The sequence below is a fragment of the Myotis myotis genome, unplaced genomic scaffold, assembly GCF_014108235.1.
Source record: "Myotis myotis isolate mMyoMyo1 unplaced genomic scaffold, mMyoMyo1.p scaffold_m19_p_8, whole genome shotgun sequence".
In the NCBI taxonomy this organism is placed as follows: domain Eukaryota; kingdom Metazoa; phylum Chordata; class Mammalia; order Chiroptera; family Vespertilionidae; genus Myotis; species Myotis myotis.
In genome coordinates, this window is record NW_023416390.1 from 78,557,855 (window position 1) to 78,576,355 (window position 18,501).

Here is an 18,501-nt window from a genome sequence, read left to right on the forward strand (position 1 = left end):
ATCTGTATTTATTAGGTAATTTTGGATAGTCTAGCTAGCTAGTTCTCATGAACCTCTGTTCCCTCATCTGTAAAATGGGGGTAATATTTTGTCCCCAGGTTTGGCTTAATGAAACACTGTGACCATTCCTAATATGTCAGTGGTTTCTAGTCAGTTTTTTTCAATGCATGTCTCTGTGCGTTCACATGGACATGTGTATTATTGTGTGTTAACCCACAATTTAAAACAATGGCAACTTACCATATATAAAAATTTGTGTCCTGCTATTTTCATTTAACTTTATCTTGTGACTATTATTTAATAACTGTGCTCAAGAATCTACTTATAAATGACTCTTTATAATCCATTTTAGGAAGAACTAGAGTTTATTTGACCATGTATTATTGAAATGTAGATTATTCCTTTTTCACTTTTAAGAATGCTATTACAGAGAAATTTCTTATATATTAATCATTTTAACTACCTCTGGACAGCTTACCTTTGATCAATTCCAAGAAGTGTAATGACTAAGTCAAATGATATACTAAATTGCTTCCCAGAAAGGTTGTACTAGTTTATAACTCCTGTTAGCATTGTATGATATACAATGCCTATTTCACCATGGCCTCATCAAGAACAGTGGGTATCATCCCAAATCCTGTTTTGCAAGATTATTTTTGTCTGTGAAGAATTTTTTGCAGACATCTTGAACAAATAGCAGTATATCTCTAACCCAACCTCTTATCTGCTGGAGGCTAAGTGAGGCTTAGAGAAGTATCTCAGGATTGCAGATTTCATACCAGGTTGACTGGACCAGGAGACTGGAAACATGCCATTTACTCTAACAGAGGGCGAGCAGAGCTCTTTTTATGTTGTCTTAATCGAAAGGCCATTGGCAACCTAGATTTCCACTCTCTATAAGGGACGTTCATGTCTGTCCCTTGGAGGGATTTTGGGGTAGAATTGAATGGTGAGTTGATACAGCTGGATGTCTTCAGACCTGCATATATTACACCAAATCACCAGCTGGTTAGTACTGTGTGTATGGGGGTATAATTGTGTGGGAGCAGGGAATGGACAGCTGGTAACAGCACCTTTTAGGAGAGAGTAGTAGCAGCATGCATTCGATCTAGCTGCAGTATGAGTGGATCATGATGGAAAGCATGCACATCCCTCAGGAGCAGCCCCCGCCTCCTTCAGGTAGATTACATCAGGCTCATCTTCACCTGAAAGGTAATTCTCAAACTTCTCATGCATCAGAATCAACCGGGGGGCTTATTGAACCATTGTTGGGTCCCACCCACAGAGTTTCTGATTCAGAAGGTGGGGTTGGGCCTGAGTCTCTGTATTTCAAGGCTCCCAGGTGACACTAGTATTGTGGTCCAGCAACTGAAAACCACAGGTTTATAGGATCCCGTTGCAGCAGTTTAGTTTTCATTAAATTAAATCGCCACCTGCTGTGGATGTGTGTTTTTATTCAATGGGAGGACACTGGTATTTGCATATTAGCAGCACTGAGCGTCACCAAAATAATCTTTTAATTGTTTGTCTAGAAGGTGGTATTGTATTATTGGAAAATGTAAGCACATTGAGTATATCTTTCCTCGATCGATAACTTCATCTGATATATGCATGTAGTCAAATGTATCTTTCATAAGCATGCCCAATATCACAAGAAAGGAATATTTTCTAGCCAGTGTTAGAATCAGTGCCTGCTTTTCAAAGCAGAGCTCTCAAATTTAACAATTATTTACAATGAAAGTGGAATTTTAGTCTCATGTCAGGCAAGTGGAGGATCTCATATTTCCTAGGGCATGTCTGTGATGACTCCAGGTCTAAGTGGCCTGGAAAAGATAAGGGGACATTTCATCATTTCAAAGGGGCCTCAGCCCATAGACACCAAGCTGTGGTCAGTGAGCAGACAACCATGTTTGTTCACCTCATTCCAGGAAAATGGCTCCAATCCAAACACATGAGCAGGCCAGAGACCAGACTTATTTAATCACCTGGAAGCTCGGCCGACCACTGCAGCTGTTAGGAGAACCTGTCACAGTTGGTTTGCCCAGGACCTAAGGCCAGATGCCTGCCCTGGGAGAATGTATTCTCAAATTGGCACGTGGGTTTTGGGAGAGCCAGTGAGATCCACCAAGCAGGACCAAGGGGCCACGTTGGCAGGGGTGTTCCAATGAAAAGGCTCACTCTCCAAGGGAGACGCCTGCACAGAACGGAAAGGAAGGAGGTGCGGGCGTCCAATTAGATAACCATCTCCGGCCATGTCTTCTTACAACGTGCAGTGGTGGAATGCTGTTCACCAGGACCCCAGGTGTATCTGAGACATTTCCTTCCCAAGTTTACATTTTAAATGTTTTACACTCATATTGAAGAGAGGGAAACAAATGTCCTCATTCAATGCAGATTTATTTTAGCAGCAATGGAGGATTAACTTGTGATGAGGTCATTCCATGTGAAACAGTTCTAAAAAAGAGGGTTAGGGACTAACATAGATACTAAGTTCTTCTTGACTTAAGTCATTTAAGCAGGATGGGCAAGAGGAAGAAGGTTGGAATAAAGGGAAAACATAGGTTGTTAGTTGAGCTTTATAGTAACTGATTGCAAAGCTATTAAGTTTAGAGCTATTTATTTCCAAAACTCTGTGTGTGTGTGTGTGTGTGTGTGTGTGTGTGTGTGTGTGTGTGTGTGAGAGAGAGAGAGAGAGAGAGAGAGAGAGAGAGAGAGAGAGAGGAGAGAGAGAGAGAGAGAGAGAGAGAGAGAGAGAGACTTTATACCAATTATACACTCTGGGTGGGTTATCTATTTATATATTTGGACATATGCCTGAGACAAGATCTGAAGAAGTAGCGACTGATTTTTTTTTAGTGTGGTTTTGCATTCAGGATAGAAGCATCACATACAAAAACAAAGTCCATCCACAATGTTCCCTTTCCTCTGAGGACCTGCACACTGAATGTCCTAAGGTGATTAAGGCTTGTGGGGAAATGCTTAATCCACCTTGAGAATAAGCCATGCTGATTTGTTCCAGGTGAGTGAGATGCTTCCCTGAGCCTTCAGGATACAGCTTGCGTTAGACCCGTGATTTATGCTGCACCAGAAGTCCATTATGCTGCTAAGGTAGAGGCCGCAGTCCTCCCAAGTTATGAAAGCTGTTCATTTCTCCTTGGGCCCTCATGGTGCACAGGGTTTCCATGGTAAAGGAGAAAATAGCTGTTTTCCCTTCTATGCCTGTAGCCTGGGGTTCAGTTTCTACATCCATCTAAATAATACACAGGGCTCAGGGCAACAGAGGTATAGGAATTGAGATCCTGCTTGACCAAAGATTTAGAATATGAATCATTTGCAATGTAGGATTTTAAAAATTTTTATTTATCTTTATCTTTTTATATTTTCTCCTGCAGAGAGGCAGGAGGTAGAATGTGCTTTAAAAATTCATCTCCAAGAAGCAGCAGTCATCTGGGTTATCCCTCCTGCGCAGTAACTCATGGGCTGGGCGAGCCAACAATTCACAAGGGGCAGCCAGGAAACAGGGCCTCCGGAGTATGGAGGAAGGCATCCAGGGTTTGCCCTGCGCCGTTTGATTGACGTGTTGGCAGTGGGCTCACTGGTTTGCCTGGCTTCTCTGCAGCACCACAGTTGGATACAAGAAAAAGAAAACAATTTCATCTCTCTTTTTTTGTGTTGACATGTACAGGAGCCAAAAATACTTAAGGTGCCCTTTATCCTATTTGCTAGGAAGTAAAGGAATTATGTTTTAATGGTGAAACCACATTTGGGGGAAAGGACCGTATGTAACACAGCAACATTGACATGGAGGTTTGAAATTGGGCCTGCCTATATCTCAGTTGGACACAGGATTTCCTTATCTAGGGAAGAAGGAATGCTATCAACATGTTGATATGTAGCTTAATTGATGATGGAGGGTGATATTTACTGCCATGGGTGGGAGGAAGACATTAATCTTACCTGTTTCTCTTCACATTCACGTCACACATAGGGGCAGTTTGGTGGAGACTTTGGGGCTAGTTGCTTCGTTAATATCTGAGCTCTGCCCACTCACTAGCCTGCAACTTTGAGCAAGTTACTCAACCTATTTGTGCCTCAGTCTCCTCACTGTAAGAGGAAGAGCATGGGAGAACCTAACTCATATGGTTATGGTGAAGCTGAGCTGGGACAGTTACAGTGTACAGGTGTTCGGCACCTCCTGAGTGCTATGTAGGTGTTTGTGGTCATGTCAGTTACTGCTCTTGCTGAGTTGTCGAAGCTGCTGCTCTGCTTTAAGTGTGAGTGGCTTTCAGATGACCAGTCGGCTTGCCTCTGTACTGGAGCATAACCTGTGGTCTCCAGCTTGTAATTTCTCACCTTGACCCAGTGTCCTAGTTACCTAAGAAAACAGACTTCACTGAGGACTCTGGAGAAACTGTACTTTCCTCTCTTGTGCTTAGAGTTCTCAGGGTTTGAGGTTGTGACACAGGTTGAGCTCCCTAGAAGCAGAAATTGTACAGAGTCTCTGCGTTGATTGGGTTGGGATATTGTGAGGTGTTGACTGGGGAGACACACCTGCAGAGGGAGGGGAAGAATGTGCATTGGGCACAGGGAGAAGGGGAACAGAGCCTCCGCCAACCCTACAGGGTGCCGTGGGCTGCCTGCGGCCCGTCACAGCGACCCGAGTCAACTCAGAATTGCCTGGTCTTTGTATCGCTGCATGGACCAGTCACTGGAAATGGGCCACTTTGGGAAGGATGGTCCCAGGGTGGGGCAAGCCCTGGAGGTGCTGGCGACTGGAGGCTCCGTGCTGCTCTGTCCCATGAGTGTTCAAAGCTGCTCAGATCTGTGGGGTGCAAGTCCACATCCTTCACAGGTTAAGTTCCAGACTAAATGGTGAGGTCCAGAAGTCACAGAGCAAAATCTCTTTGTAAAGTCTTCACTGTTTGGCCAAATGCTCTTTACAGGGGTGGCTAGGGGAAGATAAGGGGCTTGCCAGAATGGAACAGAGGTGTGTGTTATTGGGGCTCAACAGGAAATGAGGAACCCAAGTGGAATCTTCCCATGGGAGGAGCCCATGGAAACAATTTGGGGGTGCTAGAGGACTTATAAAGAAGCACTGATTTTTCTGAGGCTCTCGGAATTCGCCGATAGAATTGTGGTGGATTTGGGGTGACCACCCTTTGGTTTGCCTGGACAGAGGTTTTCCCAGGGTGCTTGACTTCCAGCACTAAACCTGAGTCCTCGGTGGGTTGATATGAAGCCTGTTCCAAGCCGGCCCCTGGAGTCACACCAAAGTCATGGAAATGGGCGGGTGGAGGGTTGGGAAGCCATGGCAGATGTTTTTCTGTGCGGTTAGGAGTGACAGAGAGAAGAGACATTATTGATAGTCCCTGCAGTGTTCCACATGGACTTGGCAGCTAATAAATATAGATCAAACTGAAATTGAACATAAGGGCAATGAATTGGAAGAGAAAAATTTTTGGAACAAACTGCTGAGGACAGAGAAAGAATGGTAAAATAGGGAATAGATCTAGGGTGCAAACCAGAGCTAAATGCCCTGATGCACCCAGATACAATGCCATCGGGGCAGGCCAGGTCCCGAGCCAGTGTCTTCAGTCCAGACTGGGTGCTCCTGCAACTCGTGCGCACTAAAGAGCAACCTGCAGCCTCCTCTCTGCACATGCCCTCACCTTATCCACCTGGAGCCTCCTCTCTGCACACGCCCTCACCTTATCCACCTGGAGCCTCCTCTCTGCACATGCCCTCACCTTATCCACCTGGAGCCTCCTCTCCTCTCCTTCCTCCCCTCTCACCAGACGGGCGATGTGTTTCCAAGTCAGTGAGAAGCCCACTTTCACTCAAAATTGACCCCTGCCATATACCCACCCAGCTTCTAGCAGAATGAATCTCTCCGGAGACTGGACAGAATTTAATGCTGGTGTGGACGTTTGCTGTGGGGGTGGGGAGGTTACCTGCTTCTGGGAGTGCATTGCTAGGGTTTCTTAGTCCAAGTCCAAGACCAAAGGGTTTAGTGGAAACTGGTCTTGTCTCTACATTGAAATGAGGGCAAGAACTGCTTACTTAGTTTCCAAAGTATGGAATGTGTTATAGGAAAGGCTCTGACCAGCTGATGTTTCACTAAGACAGTGACCTTTGGACTTTCTGACCTCACATAAACCACACGTCACACTCCGTCAACAATTACATGTCCATAGAGAAACTGGCCTCCCTGCTCATAACGGAGTTCTTTTTATCCAAGAGGTTTGTGTGTCAGGCTCAATTAGCTGCACTTGGTTGTCAGGTCGCCTTACCTTTCTTGTTTCTAACACAATCTCAGTTGCCACCTCTCATCCTTAGACTAAAGGCCCCTATGCTTTGGCTTTATTTATTTATTTTATCAAAACGGGTGGAAATACATTTTTCAATGTATTTTTTTTCCTTTGCATTTCCCAATCAGTAGATACCCACAGGATGTCCTGAGTATTCATAGTGGTTCAGATTCTAAAATATGCAGAGTTTGGAGAACAGACAGTGCTCAATTTGTTGTATGAGCTGTAAACAGTGCCATAAAATGTTTAGTGAGTGACTCGGTGAATGAATGAGCAAAATCAATAATGAAAAGATAAGGATTTACAAGATTAATGCATTGGCGTAACCTTCAAGTTCACATGACGTTGGTTAGACAATATTATATTCTTCTCTCTGGACTCCCGACATATTTTTCATCATCATTCAGCTGCACCTGGGAGGAGTAGGCAGGCATGATAATCTGCATCTGAAGGTGGCTTGCAAGAGGGTTGGCTGAGGAAGGAAAAGGAGAAAAAGAAAAGGCAGCCAACTTTCCTGATCTCAGGCTCTGATGCCTGGCTCCCGCTCCCCCACTGCCCACTCAAGTCTGTGACTGGCATCCCAAGTTGCAGGAGACCTACCTGTTCTCCCTCACCTTGTGGGCCTCCTGTGACTTTAATTCTCCTTGATAATGGGAATAAATCCCTGTTTAGTAGGACGGCTTGTGCATGCCTAGCACCGTGTTGGCATGGAGGGAGCTACTGAAGCATGGAGGATGGTCTCTGTGTTGATGACTACAATCTGCTTGGGAGGTAAGTGTTACCTACCAAAAGCAATTATGAACACACAGTCCCTGCTATGTAGAACTAACTGCTAAATTGGGTGGTACGGAAGGAACGGGTCAAGAGAGCTCAGAGGACAGGGGTCACTAAGGGATGAAGTAGACAGGGAAGGAATAATGTCATTTATTTCAACTCAGCCAGCCCTACCTGTACATGTGTGTCCTTTGCTCTTTTTGGCAGGTGGGCGTGGGAGGGCCGGTGGGATAAGACCTCACCTCTAAACTGTTTTATGTAATCAACTTCTACTGAAGACTTCATTTCAAAAGAACCCTGCTGCTAAAATATCATTCCAAAGCCTCCTAACTACATTTTTCTTCTTATAAAACAAGGAATGTATCATGTTTATATTTATTCAAAAGGTATTACCATATATTAAGCAATTTCTAACCTAATAATAGCATCTCACGAACTTGACCAATAGGACTCACCTTATTATACTCAGTCAAAATAATAAATGATAACTAATAAATTGAATGATTATTCTCCTTTGTTAATAGGAGGGCTATACTTTAAAATAATGTCACCACCAGCAGAATTTTAGGTTTAACAATAGAATTTTATACCTGGAAAAGGCTCAATCTGTCTTAAAGCAGTTCTGGATTTATTTAAGGTATAAAATTTGAATCGGCAGTGACAGTAGAGCTGAGGGATCTATGATCTCTCAAGGTCTAGTAGCCCAGAGTTGGGTCCCTCGGGTTTTCTGACTCTTCAAGCAGATTGCAGAGGGTTCCAATACAAAGGACATTTCTCCACACCATAGTGAGCATTGCCTGGGAAGGTGAGGAAAGCAGGACACTTCATATCCTGACAGGGAAGTGACATGTGCATCACCCATGCTGGCCTGGTGACCACTCTCCCCCTCTGTCAGGCTAGCTGGGGCAAGAGAGGCCCCTGGGACAAAGCCCAGGCCGCCGTATCCCCTGAGCCTCAGCCTTGGTTCCATTTCTGCCGCTTCCATTGACTTCCCAGGGCTGTTTGGTTGGGGACAGGCTGGAAAGGACTGCCTCTCTCTCTCTGATCTGTAAGGAAGCCTTTTCTATGGGGCCCTTGAGGAATATTTGTCATGAACATAAGTAACGTGTTTCTGGAGCTTAACCTCTGAGGCAATCAGAGGGGGAAAAAAATCTCACTCTGTGTGTGTGTGTGTGTGTGTGTGTGTGTGTGTGTGTGTTATGCACTTACATTTCTATTTTCCAATCCTCACCTGAGGATATTTTTTCCATTGAGTTTTTTAGAGAGAATGGAAGGGAGAGAGGAAGTGGGGAAAGAGAGAGAAACTTCAGTGTGAGAGAGACACATCGCTCGGTTGCCTCTGGTTCACATCCTGACCGGACCGGGAATCTAGCCTGAGACCCTTTGGTCTGCTGCCCAGTGCTCTAACCACTGAGCTAGGACAGCACGTGCACTTACACAGGGAGAAAATAAAAACAGTTTCAATAGACCCCTGACCTGCCTTCCCTAACATTTCCTACTTTTGTCTTTTTAACCTAAGAATCTCTATCAGCATAAAAGGAGGGTGGGGGGTGCTCCCCAGTCAGCTCCCAGTTCTGCTGGCCATTTGGACAAGTGCAGGCAGGCATTCCAGAGCTTGGGAGTCTGTCACAGGGACCCAGCCCTGCCAGCCCTGCCAGCCCTGCCAGCCCCCTGGGGCCCCTGGCAGTGTGCTATCAGCTTTTCTCCTTGCATTTCAGGGATGTTGTCAGGGCTAGTGTGAGGCAGTGGGGGCAGGGACTGTAAGTGCTGGAGCCCCAGTGCGTTTTAGGAATCCCCGGGGAGCTGACATGCCATTTGGGGGGGCTTTATGGAAGGCAGGCGCTAATCAGGGGACGATCTGGCTCTCACGCACTGGGACTGGGAAAGCCAGAGGCTCTCCCCATCTCCTTCCTCCCCGTGGTACGATCACTGGTTTTATTGGCCTCTCGGTATCTGGTGGAAATCGAACTCAGGGTCTTTTTATTCAGACAGTCATCACAGAATGAGCTGCTTTCTCAGTTTATAGACAGCGTGTCCCTCGCGACACCCCGCCCCCCCCCAGGCTCTGGTTTCAGGAGGACTCTGTTCTCAGGTTAAAAGAAACGCAACCTGCATCTTGTTTAATGAATTTACATAAATCTTTGAAGTAGCATTGTTGGACCCAGCTCGCAAACTGGACTTTAATGCGTCGGAGTTGTGTACAATCAAAGTCAGGGGAGGAATATGTCTCCCCACCCCTCCCCTTTTCCCACCTCCTCTTACCCAGCCCTTTTTATTTGGGGCAAGCAAAGTAGTTAAAAATGTCAAGCTCACAGTATGCACTGTCAACAACACAATGAGGAGGCTGAAATAAAATCCTCCAGCTTCATGGTGATACTTTATACTTACACAGGGCCTTTCATCCCAAGCCCTCCACCGCCTCGGGAACATTAACCCTCACTGCGCCTCCCCGGCTGAGCCTGGAGCCTGGGCTGGTTGAGAAAGCAAATGTGTGGGAGCATAGTACCCCATATCAGGGACAGGTCCCAGGCACATGTTCATAACCAGTCAAATTTACATCTCTTCTTTCACCTCCTCTTTCAACAGACTTCTGCCATATCAGTCCCTCTCCTAAGGTGCCTGGTGCCCTAAAGGTGTTAACAACTCAATAGATAGAAGGCACATGTGGCGAGAGCCCCAGCAAGCAGCCCTCCCTCCCCAGTTGAGGAAAAAAGCATGTGTAAGCTTGAAATCTGATATATGAAGACATACAGCAAAGCAGCCTTTATGGGAGTAATCTGAACTTGGTTGGACTTCACACTTTATGGCTTACTCTTGTTTTGTTTGATTTATGGATGGGGAATACTGTAACATCTGCAGCGAAGAATGCCTATAAAGGACTTGATCCAACTCTATGTTGGGACTATCAGAGTGGCACCCGTTTTGTCTTCTCTAAGTTGTACTCTGAGCACCAACTCTGTGTCAGTGTGACCTATTGTAGGGAAGGGTTACCAGGAATTTTCTAATTAATTGATCACAGTGTTCTTTCCTAAGGAACCTGGACAAAGCTATGTGCTCTTTATTAGCATCTGATTGTAAACAAGATGGTCATGTAGGTACTTCTCTTGCTATAATCAGTGCTTCTTCGAATATGTCTGAGGACCATCTATATGAGAATATCATGGGCCACTTTCTAAACATGCAGCATCTCAGCGCCCCTGGAGAGACCCCACTCTTAAAGCCATGCTGATTGGTTTGAGGGACGCTGAGGTGTTCCTGGGTTACTCCGAAAATCTCCTCTGCTTCCTATTTCTGATCATACTAGCTCTTACAGGGCAGACTGGCTGGCAACAGGCTGCCTCTTATGCCTGTAGTAGAACCATTAGCTCAACCAGAAAAAATCGGTATTGGAGCAAAGGAATAGAAGTCACTGAAGGCTCTCCGTGTGAAGGGAAACAGGTAGGAACACTTTTACTAGTAAATGCCTGCGCTCCAGTGTCTTCTCCTTCCCGCAGTTGGATCTTGCCCATCTCCAAGGGCGTGGAGAATCTACTCCACGCTGATGCTCTGAGACTAAGCCCTGCGGAGCTGATTCCATGGTCTTTGCACCTGTCGTTGAAGTCAACAGTATATCTCCCTCTGAGAGCTACGCAGAGGAGCTACGTGATGGAAGAAAGCAGTTTGAGATCAAGGTCCGAGGTCTGTTGAATGTTCCCTGCCATATACGGATCAGAACTGAGTACTTTAATGATGGAGACATGCTTCTAATTCCAACTTGCCATTCTTCATATTTATAATCTGCAGGGGGCTCTAAGTCTCCCTGGGATGCGGGAAGGCCAGGTAGCATTGAAATGGTAGATCTACCTCTGACCATCTGTATGGTCATAGTCAAGTCACTTGAGGAGCATAGCTCTCTGGGCCTGTTTCCTCAGCACTAAGAAGGGAGTGATCATGTTGCTGGTGGAACTTGTGTTCTCCCACAGGATTCTGAGAAAAATATTTGACAGACCCATGCACGGGAGACTGTGGTGTGGCTAGATTTATTTGGGTGAAAAGACAAGGCTGCCCCTCATGGGTTCCTATCTGTCTGTCCTGCCATGGAAAAAATCCAATCTTGTTTTCATCAAGGCCCAAACAAAGGCCAGAATCCAGAGTTTCTGTTTCAGATGAAAACTCAGTCCCTGGAGCCCATACTGCCTGCTCCCGGCCCACAGGGCTGCTAGACCTGCATGGTTACTTGTGTTCCTGGCCGAGAGAGAGGGCTCTTCTGTGTTCCTTGGGGATTATATTATCTCTGGCTCATGATGGACCAGGAGTTTTTTTTCAAAATAACCAATCAACTTCCCAAGCTTTTGTGGGCTTGCGCTAGGACTGCCTCCTGACTAATCCATTATTTCCCCGGGCTAGACTGATAGGCCTCTGTGGTCCAGCACCTTCCCCTGTGCCATTTTGACTTCTATTGCACATGCACTTACCTTCCCCTGCCCCCGCCCCCATTGGTACCAGAGTGGGAAGGGTGGGGTATTAATTCTTGGTGGGGCAATGCTGTGATCCCCTGGATCTTCCTGGTGAAGCCAACAGGCTCATGATCCCCATTCATTATCCTATCTAATAAAAGAGTAATGTGCAAATTGACCATCACTCCAACACAAGATGGCTGCCCCCATGTGGACACAAGATGGCCTGCAGGGGAGGGCAGTTGGGGGGAACCAGGCCTGCAGGGGAGGGCAGTTTGGGGGCAATCGGGCCACAGTGGAGAAGTTAGGTGTCGATCAGGCTGGCAGGGGAGTGATTAGGGGCTGATCAGGCTGGCAGGCAGAAGCGGTTAGGGGCAATCAGGCAGGCAGGCAGGCGAGCAGTTGGGAGCCAGCAGTCCCAGATTGTGAGAGGGATGTCTGACTGCCATTTAGGCCCAATCCCACACCGGGCAGTCGGACATCCCTTGAGGGGTCCCAGATTGGAGAGGGTGCAGGCTGGGCTGAGGGACATACCCTCCTCGCCCACCCTCCCACCGTGCAAGAATTTTGTGCACCGGGCCTCTAGTAATAATGTCTGATTCCCTTTGCTTCCTTCCTTTATTAATATCCAGCTTCCTACGCTAACAATAATAGTATCTAACTCACTGCATCATTTTAAAGGAAAATGAGATAACACATTTAAAACAAATGACACATATAAGTGCTTAATAAATGGCAGTAGTTTCCCGTGTTTATCAGGATAAGAGGGGGAGGTAGAGAGGAAATCAGACACTGGAGGTAGGAACTGTTCCTGTGATAATAGTCTTGATAGATCCCTAGTTAGATCAGTCATCCAGCAAGCACCTGCAAGGTAAGGGGCCTTTTCCTTGTTTCAGTCCTTGAAGAGCTGGTCTTTGACTGAGGGATTTTCCCCTTTAAAACAGAAAACACTTTAAGATGAAGAATACAGCGTAAATCATTTAAAACATGAACAGGCAGATAGCCATATATATGCATTTTATAACGTTGCCTGGCAGTCCTCCATTGGTGAGGGCAGGCTGCACAGAGAGAGAGGATGTTGCCTGAAGAAAGAGCAGAAGGCACTGAAGGAGGTGGGCCACGCACCTCAGCAGGGGGAGGCAATTGTGGCTGCAGCATTAATGATCACCTGGTAGAGGTGGGGAAGACACTGCCCCCACCCCCACCTCACCTTTCCCTTATTTGTTTTTATACGAAGTTGAAAGTCAAGTTTAAATACGTATATTTAACTCTCACTTGGGAAAGTGTGACTTTATGATACTCGAGGGGCTTCACGTGTGCATTTTTAAACAGGATCTGGCCTCAGGTTCCTCTAATATGTGGCTCAGAGCAATATAAAACCATGCAGGAATTATGGGCTGTGCTTTTTTTGTCTTGAAATTATTATAGACATAAGATATCTTCTCACTAGGAAGTAAGGCGAGACTGCAGTATGTTTGCTCTAGAGGACTAAAAATAGTACTACTTTGAAAAACCCCCTTTTCCTTGGTGGGAATTTTCATTCTCTTTCTTGGACTTTATTCCCTCCTAAAGAAAAATGTAGTATCTTACCAGTAAGCATGGTTCATGCCTGCGGGTTTCCACCTGTAGGTTGCATGTAGGGGAGACTGGCCATTCTGTGCCAGCATTCCAGGCCACTGACCTGCAAAGCCTCCGTCCCTCCTTAATGAAGCTCTGAAGACTCTTCATGGGTGAGAGTTCCCTAACCTGCCCCTGATGAGTTCCTTCATGTTAGACTGGCCATGATAGGAGCTGGGCAACCCTGAGCCCTTACAAGCTTTCTGCCTTCTCGCCCAATGCTTGTTAGCAGCCAGAGAACTGAACCAAAGCGGTTCATACTCGTCTTACCTTACAGCTCCACTTGTCAAACGGCCGTCGCCAAGGGAAAGGCCAGCACTTGATGTTCTAAGCACTTAACGTTAATAATTTCTTAAGGTGGACAGAGTCTAAGAGGTTTTCAAATTAGTCCTCAAATGTATGGGAAAGGGTTTGGTTGGTCATTCAATCAGAAATGAAAATCAAGTGCCTGGTTCTCTCTCTTCTTTATCGTATTCCACTCCAGTAGTGCCATGTCTTAGTAGAAACTCCAGAAATATTCATCCAATCAATAGATCTTTATTGAGCACCTATACCTTGTGCCAGACATTTGTTGAAGGAATAGCTAAGATTTTCCTTGTGGGTTATTATGAAAATTGTATGATCATTTACTTTTATTATTATTTTTTTATTTATTTTATTGATTTTTTACAGAGAGGAAGGGAGAGAGATAGAGAGTTAGAAATATCGATGAGAGAGAAACATCGATTAGCTGCCTCCTGGACATCTCCTACTGGGGATGTGCCCGCAACCCAGGTACATGCCCTTGACCGGAATCGAACCCGGGACCCTTCAGTCCGCAGGCCAATGCTCCATCTACCGAGTCAAACCGGTTTCGGCATTATTATTTTTTTAAGTTTATTTTTTTATTGTTGACAGTATGACAGATGTCTCCTATTTCCCCCACCCATTTCCCTCTTCATCCAGCCCCCTTTATTGTTATTTTTAATAACAAAAGTGGCACATGCTCATTGAAAAAAAAAAAGCCAAACTATACAGAACTGAAAGTTCCCCTGTCTCCCTCTCCAAGGATAACCACTGTTAATAATTTGTGTAACTCCTCCCAGCATATGCTACAGCCTGTACTGCAATTTGTTTTATCCATTCAACAAGCAACTATGCAGTTCTTCCTGTGCCAGTACATGCAGTTACCTCAACTTTTTCAACTCCTTCTAAGTGTCATATGCTATACATGTGCCACAATTTGTATAATTTATCTTTTCTCATATTGATGAATATTTAAGCTATCTCTATTCTAATGGTTTACAAATAATGTTGCAAGTACCATTCTTGAGCTTATATCCTTGGGCCCTTTTGTGAGCACATTTGTGGGGTCACTCCGAAAAGTGGAACTGCTTGGTCTAAGGATTGTACCTGTAAAATAGTTAGGTACATTTCATTTGCTTTTCATAAATATTGTGTTGATTTTTAAAACCCATTTGTGAAGCAAGATATGCACTGTCTTTAACTGATTCTTCCATGAAGTGGCAGATTGGCAGGTCTTGGTATGCTTCCAAATCAATAATCAATCACTGCTCTTTGAGAAAATAATGTTGGGATATGCAGTGAGCCTCCACTGTTTCTAAAGGCAGGGAGAGTATTTAATCTAAATATACACTTCATTCCATGGGCCCACTAACCTTGTTCCTGTCTCCCCCCTCAGTGCCCTCCTCCCCGTATTGCTGTTTAAGATTCACGATAGCAGGCGATTCGGGTATAAACAAATTACGCTTACAGCACAATGTTTGCCCTCAAAGACCTTTCACATTGAGTTGGGAAGACAGACACAGATGGCTAAAAAACAAGCTAAAAATACAAGTCAGTATATAAAAAGCAGCAAATATAAATAGTCGGCATCATTGTGGAAGTTCAGAGGAAGGAAGGGAAACAGTGGAGTCCAGTGTTGGAGCTTCAGGCAGAGGCTGCGAGACTGCGGATCCTCAGGTGGGGCCGGTGGTGGGTGGTAGATAACTCTGAAATGCAAGTAGGAATCAGCCGATGGAGGAAGAGAGATTCCACAGGGTGGAAAATAGGGCGAAATTGCCCACTTTTAATTTGCTGGTTGGAAGTGGATGAGGTTTACAGCGGTCCTTGAGGTTATTAGAGATACTTAGCAGAAGTTTTTTTGTGGTTTTGTTTTTTGGTGTTTTTTTTTTTTGGTTTTGGGGGGACATGATGGGGCTGGTACAGGTAGGTCATTCAAATTTTGAGAATCTGGAGAAGACTTCCAGCACTTTTCCCAGGAAACGACCTGCCTGCTTGCATATACACACACACACAACATTTTGTGGCTTCAAGCAGCCCTTCCTTCTACCCCAAGGTAAACTTTAGAGTACATCTAAAAGGAGCTACAACCCAGAACCATCCACCTAGAAAAAATGTTAGCAGGTACACACAGCCCAGTAGAAGTTGTTTGGCAACATAAGACATAACTAATATCCGTGTATTCGCGAATCACCGAACTCTGAAGCTGACTGTTAACAGGTGGGTGAACAACCTGATAGGGCTGCCGGCTTCTGGCCTCCCCTGCAGCCTGCGTGTAGCCGGTGTGAATGACAGGGGCTTCTCTGCTTCTGGGAGAAAGGTCTGACCTGCGAGAAGCCAGGCTCTTGAAAATGGGAGTCAATGGGATTATTAACGCATGTGTCGCTGGAATCCACGCCAAGACGCCGGCCGACTTGCGCCGTAGAAAAGATACTCTTGCTCCCCACCCCCTCCTTTTTTTTTTTTTTTTGACAGTCAGTTAATAAAGACTCAACAATAAGCAGCTGCCAGTGATGTCATTTGGGACTTTGTCCACGGAGCTTGTATTTACAAGCTCGGAGCAACCGCGGAGCCGCACGGAGGGAGCCGTCTCCGCAAACTCGCTCTGCATTCCCTGCAGGACTTTGCTGCCGCTTGGGACGGTCAGGAAAACAGCGCGTCCTCCTAGCGCGGCCTTTTAATGCTTCAAAAATAAACAGAGGAAAACTCGGGAGGAAAGTTTTAGCTGGAGAGCGTGTTGCAGTGCCTGTGTCTTGTCTCCAGGGCTGTGATATGTGTTGACTGAAGCGCGAACTGCAAGTAAGACTGTTGGGATTTTTTTTTTTTTTTTTAACTCTGGTAACAGTGTTTCTTCTTTATACAGCTTGCTTTCCTTTTAAAGTGAGATAATGATGTTTACGTATGTCTACAGGCTCTGGCTGCCACCACAAGTATGCATTTGTTCCGAGTAATTACAGGGGCTGAGGTTGCCTGTGAGGTGCAGGGGACTCCTTGTGTCTGAGAACAGGCACGGGGCGGCGATGATAGCGAGATAGTGCTGAGTCCTTCATTATTTGCCTCTGCAGGGAGGTTGGACATTTTTTAAAAAAATAAAAAGCAACCAACCATACAGAAACTATTAGGTTGACTTAAGAAGTTTAATAGAAACCTGTAAAGACTAATTTTCAGTGAAGTGGGGTGCTGGAGGGGAACCCCCGTTTTGTCTCTGATCCTTCCTGTGGTTTATGGGTTTCTAGTATGTGACTGCTGTTTACAGTATCTTGTTTCCTCCTGCCCACACCCTCTCCCCAAGCGCGCACACAGCCACGCTCATTCATTCTCGGGGAAGTTAAAGGTATCCTGAGAAATGTTCACTGTTCTGACTTTTCTCTGAGTTAGGAACCTGAAGTCACGAACTACTGAAAAAAAGCAAACGTTGACATCCTGTGAGGTCCGGATTCAAGATCCACATCTTCTCTTTCACTTTCCTTCTGACTCTTTTAAACTCTTCGGATATTTTTTTTTTTTTTTTGGGGGGGGGCCCTAGGAAGAATGCTGTCAGTGTGTGCCAGCCTGGACCGGCTCCCTCTTATCACGGCCAGGCTGGGCCACCTGGCCACTCGGAAGTTCTGCTTAAGAGCCCTGTGAGTTTGTCTTTCTAGTCTAGTACGTGCTTCAAAATGCTGGGTTTGCTCCTCAGCGCCTGCGGTCCGGCCCCTCATAGCCAGTAGCAAATAGGGGCTGATTCCTGCCTCCTAGAGCTGACAGCTGTGCGCACAGATTGGCAAGAAGTGGCTGTTAGCCTGTTACCTCCTGCGCGCGAACCCCATGACTCACTCCTGGGGGCCTGGCCTGCCCCTCAGTTCAGGGGATCCATCACCAGCCCAGGAGAGCAGTGACAGCCCTCACTGCCTTTCTCTTTTCCTCTGGTCTCGGGAGCTGCAAGAACCCAGCGCCAGAAAAGCTTTCCAGGGGGTACCACGGTGTGCCACTTGTTGCGTGTTTGTCAGCTCCAAATTTTCCATCAGAGCATGCGCTGCTTGGATATGGTTTATGGATTACAGCTCAGTGCTTTTTTGGTGAATTTTCATTTAAAATAAGGGATTTGCTGCTAAAGCAGTTTTCAAAATATTACTCAAAGCTTAATCTTTTTACAGAAGAAAACCTCAGGCACAAGGAAGGGAAATAATTTGTCCAAAGTCACTGGGCAAGACGGTGACTGAGCTGCAGCTAGAAACTAAATCCCTGTGCTCCTGCGGCATGCATTTCACGGCTCAGTTCTGAGAGATTTGAAAAGAAATGGGCCCGCGCGTGGTTAGGAGGCCTTTTTGTAGGAGCAGGGATTCTTGTAGGAGCAGGGCTTGTGTGAAGGTGTAGGAAGGTGGTCCTGCAAAGAGAGAACATTCCTGTGTTGTCTTTGGCTCTGAGAATGCTTCTGAGTGTCTCTGTCCCTCATTGTTTTCACCAGAGGGCCCATATGACTCTGATTATCTTACAGTTGATGGCTGAAGGGCAAGCCAGGTGGTTTCCGTTGGTGGGATGTGCGGAAGGCATTTTGCATCAGATACAGGTTGAGAGGTTGAAGGTGGTTCCCAGCTCTGACATTTTGTGCTTCTGCTTTACTTTCATGTCTCAGACCTCTTCTCACTGACCTCACCTGTGTTTCTGACTCCTCTTTGGGGATCCTCTTGTCCATAGAATCTTCTTTTCACTTTCTCATTGATTCCTCCTACCCCCTCATTCTCGCACTGCAGTCTAGACCCCAGGTTCTGACATTCAACTAGATTCACACCCTGCATTCCTTTTCTCTCTGGAACCTGCCCTGCCCATGCATGCGGGACGCCTCTGGACTCTCGAGTTCGAAGTGCTGATGTCTTCCTTTGGATCCTCAAATATCTCTTTCCATTGAAAACAAGGGCTTTTTAAAAAATATATATATATATATTTTTATTGATTTCAGAGAGGAAGGGTGAGGGAGAGAGAGATAGAAACATCAATGATGAGAATCACTGATTGGCTGCCTCCTGCATGCCTCCTACTGGGGATCGAGCCTAAACCTGGGCATGTGCCCTCGACCAGAATCAAACCCAGGACCTTTCAGTCCA

The 18,501-nt window shown here is 45.8% G+C and overlaps 1 protein-coding gene across 5 annotated transcripts in view; it reads left to right on the forward strand.

The window, feature by feature from the left end:
- The window catches only part of NCKAP5 (NCK associated protein 5), a 955,167-nt gene that overhangs the window by 51,555 nt on the left and 885,111 nt on the right, over positions 1-18,501 (forward strand). Inside the window, exon 2 of one of the 5 annotated variants that reach the window (XM_036319677.1) lies at positions 10,577-10,760. The exons of 3 other annotated variants lie outside the window; for them this stretch is intronic. The gene's annotated coding sequence lies outside the window, so the exon portion shown is untranslated. Of the gene's footprint in view, positions 1-10,576; positions 10,761-15,930; positions 16,217-18,501 lie in introns of those variants that run through there. One more of the 5 variants, XM_036319678.1, reaches the window with a different exon arrangement.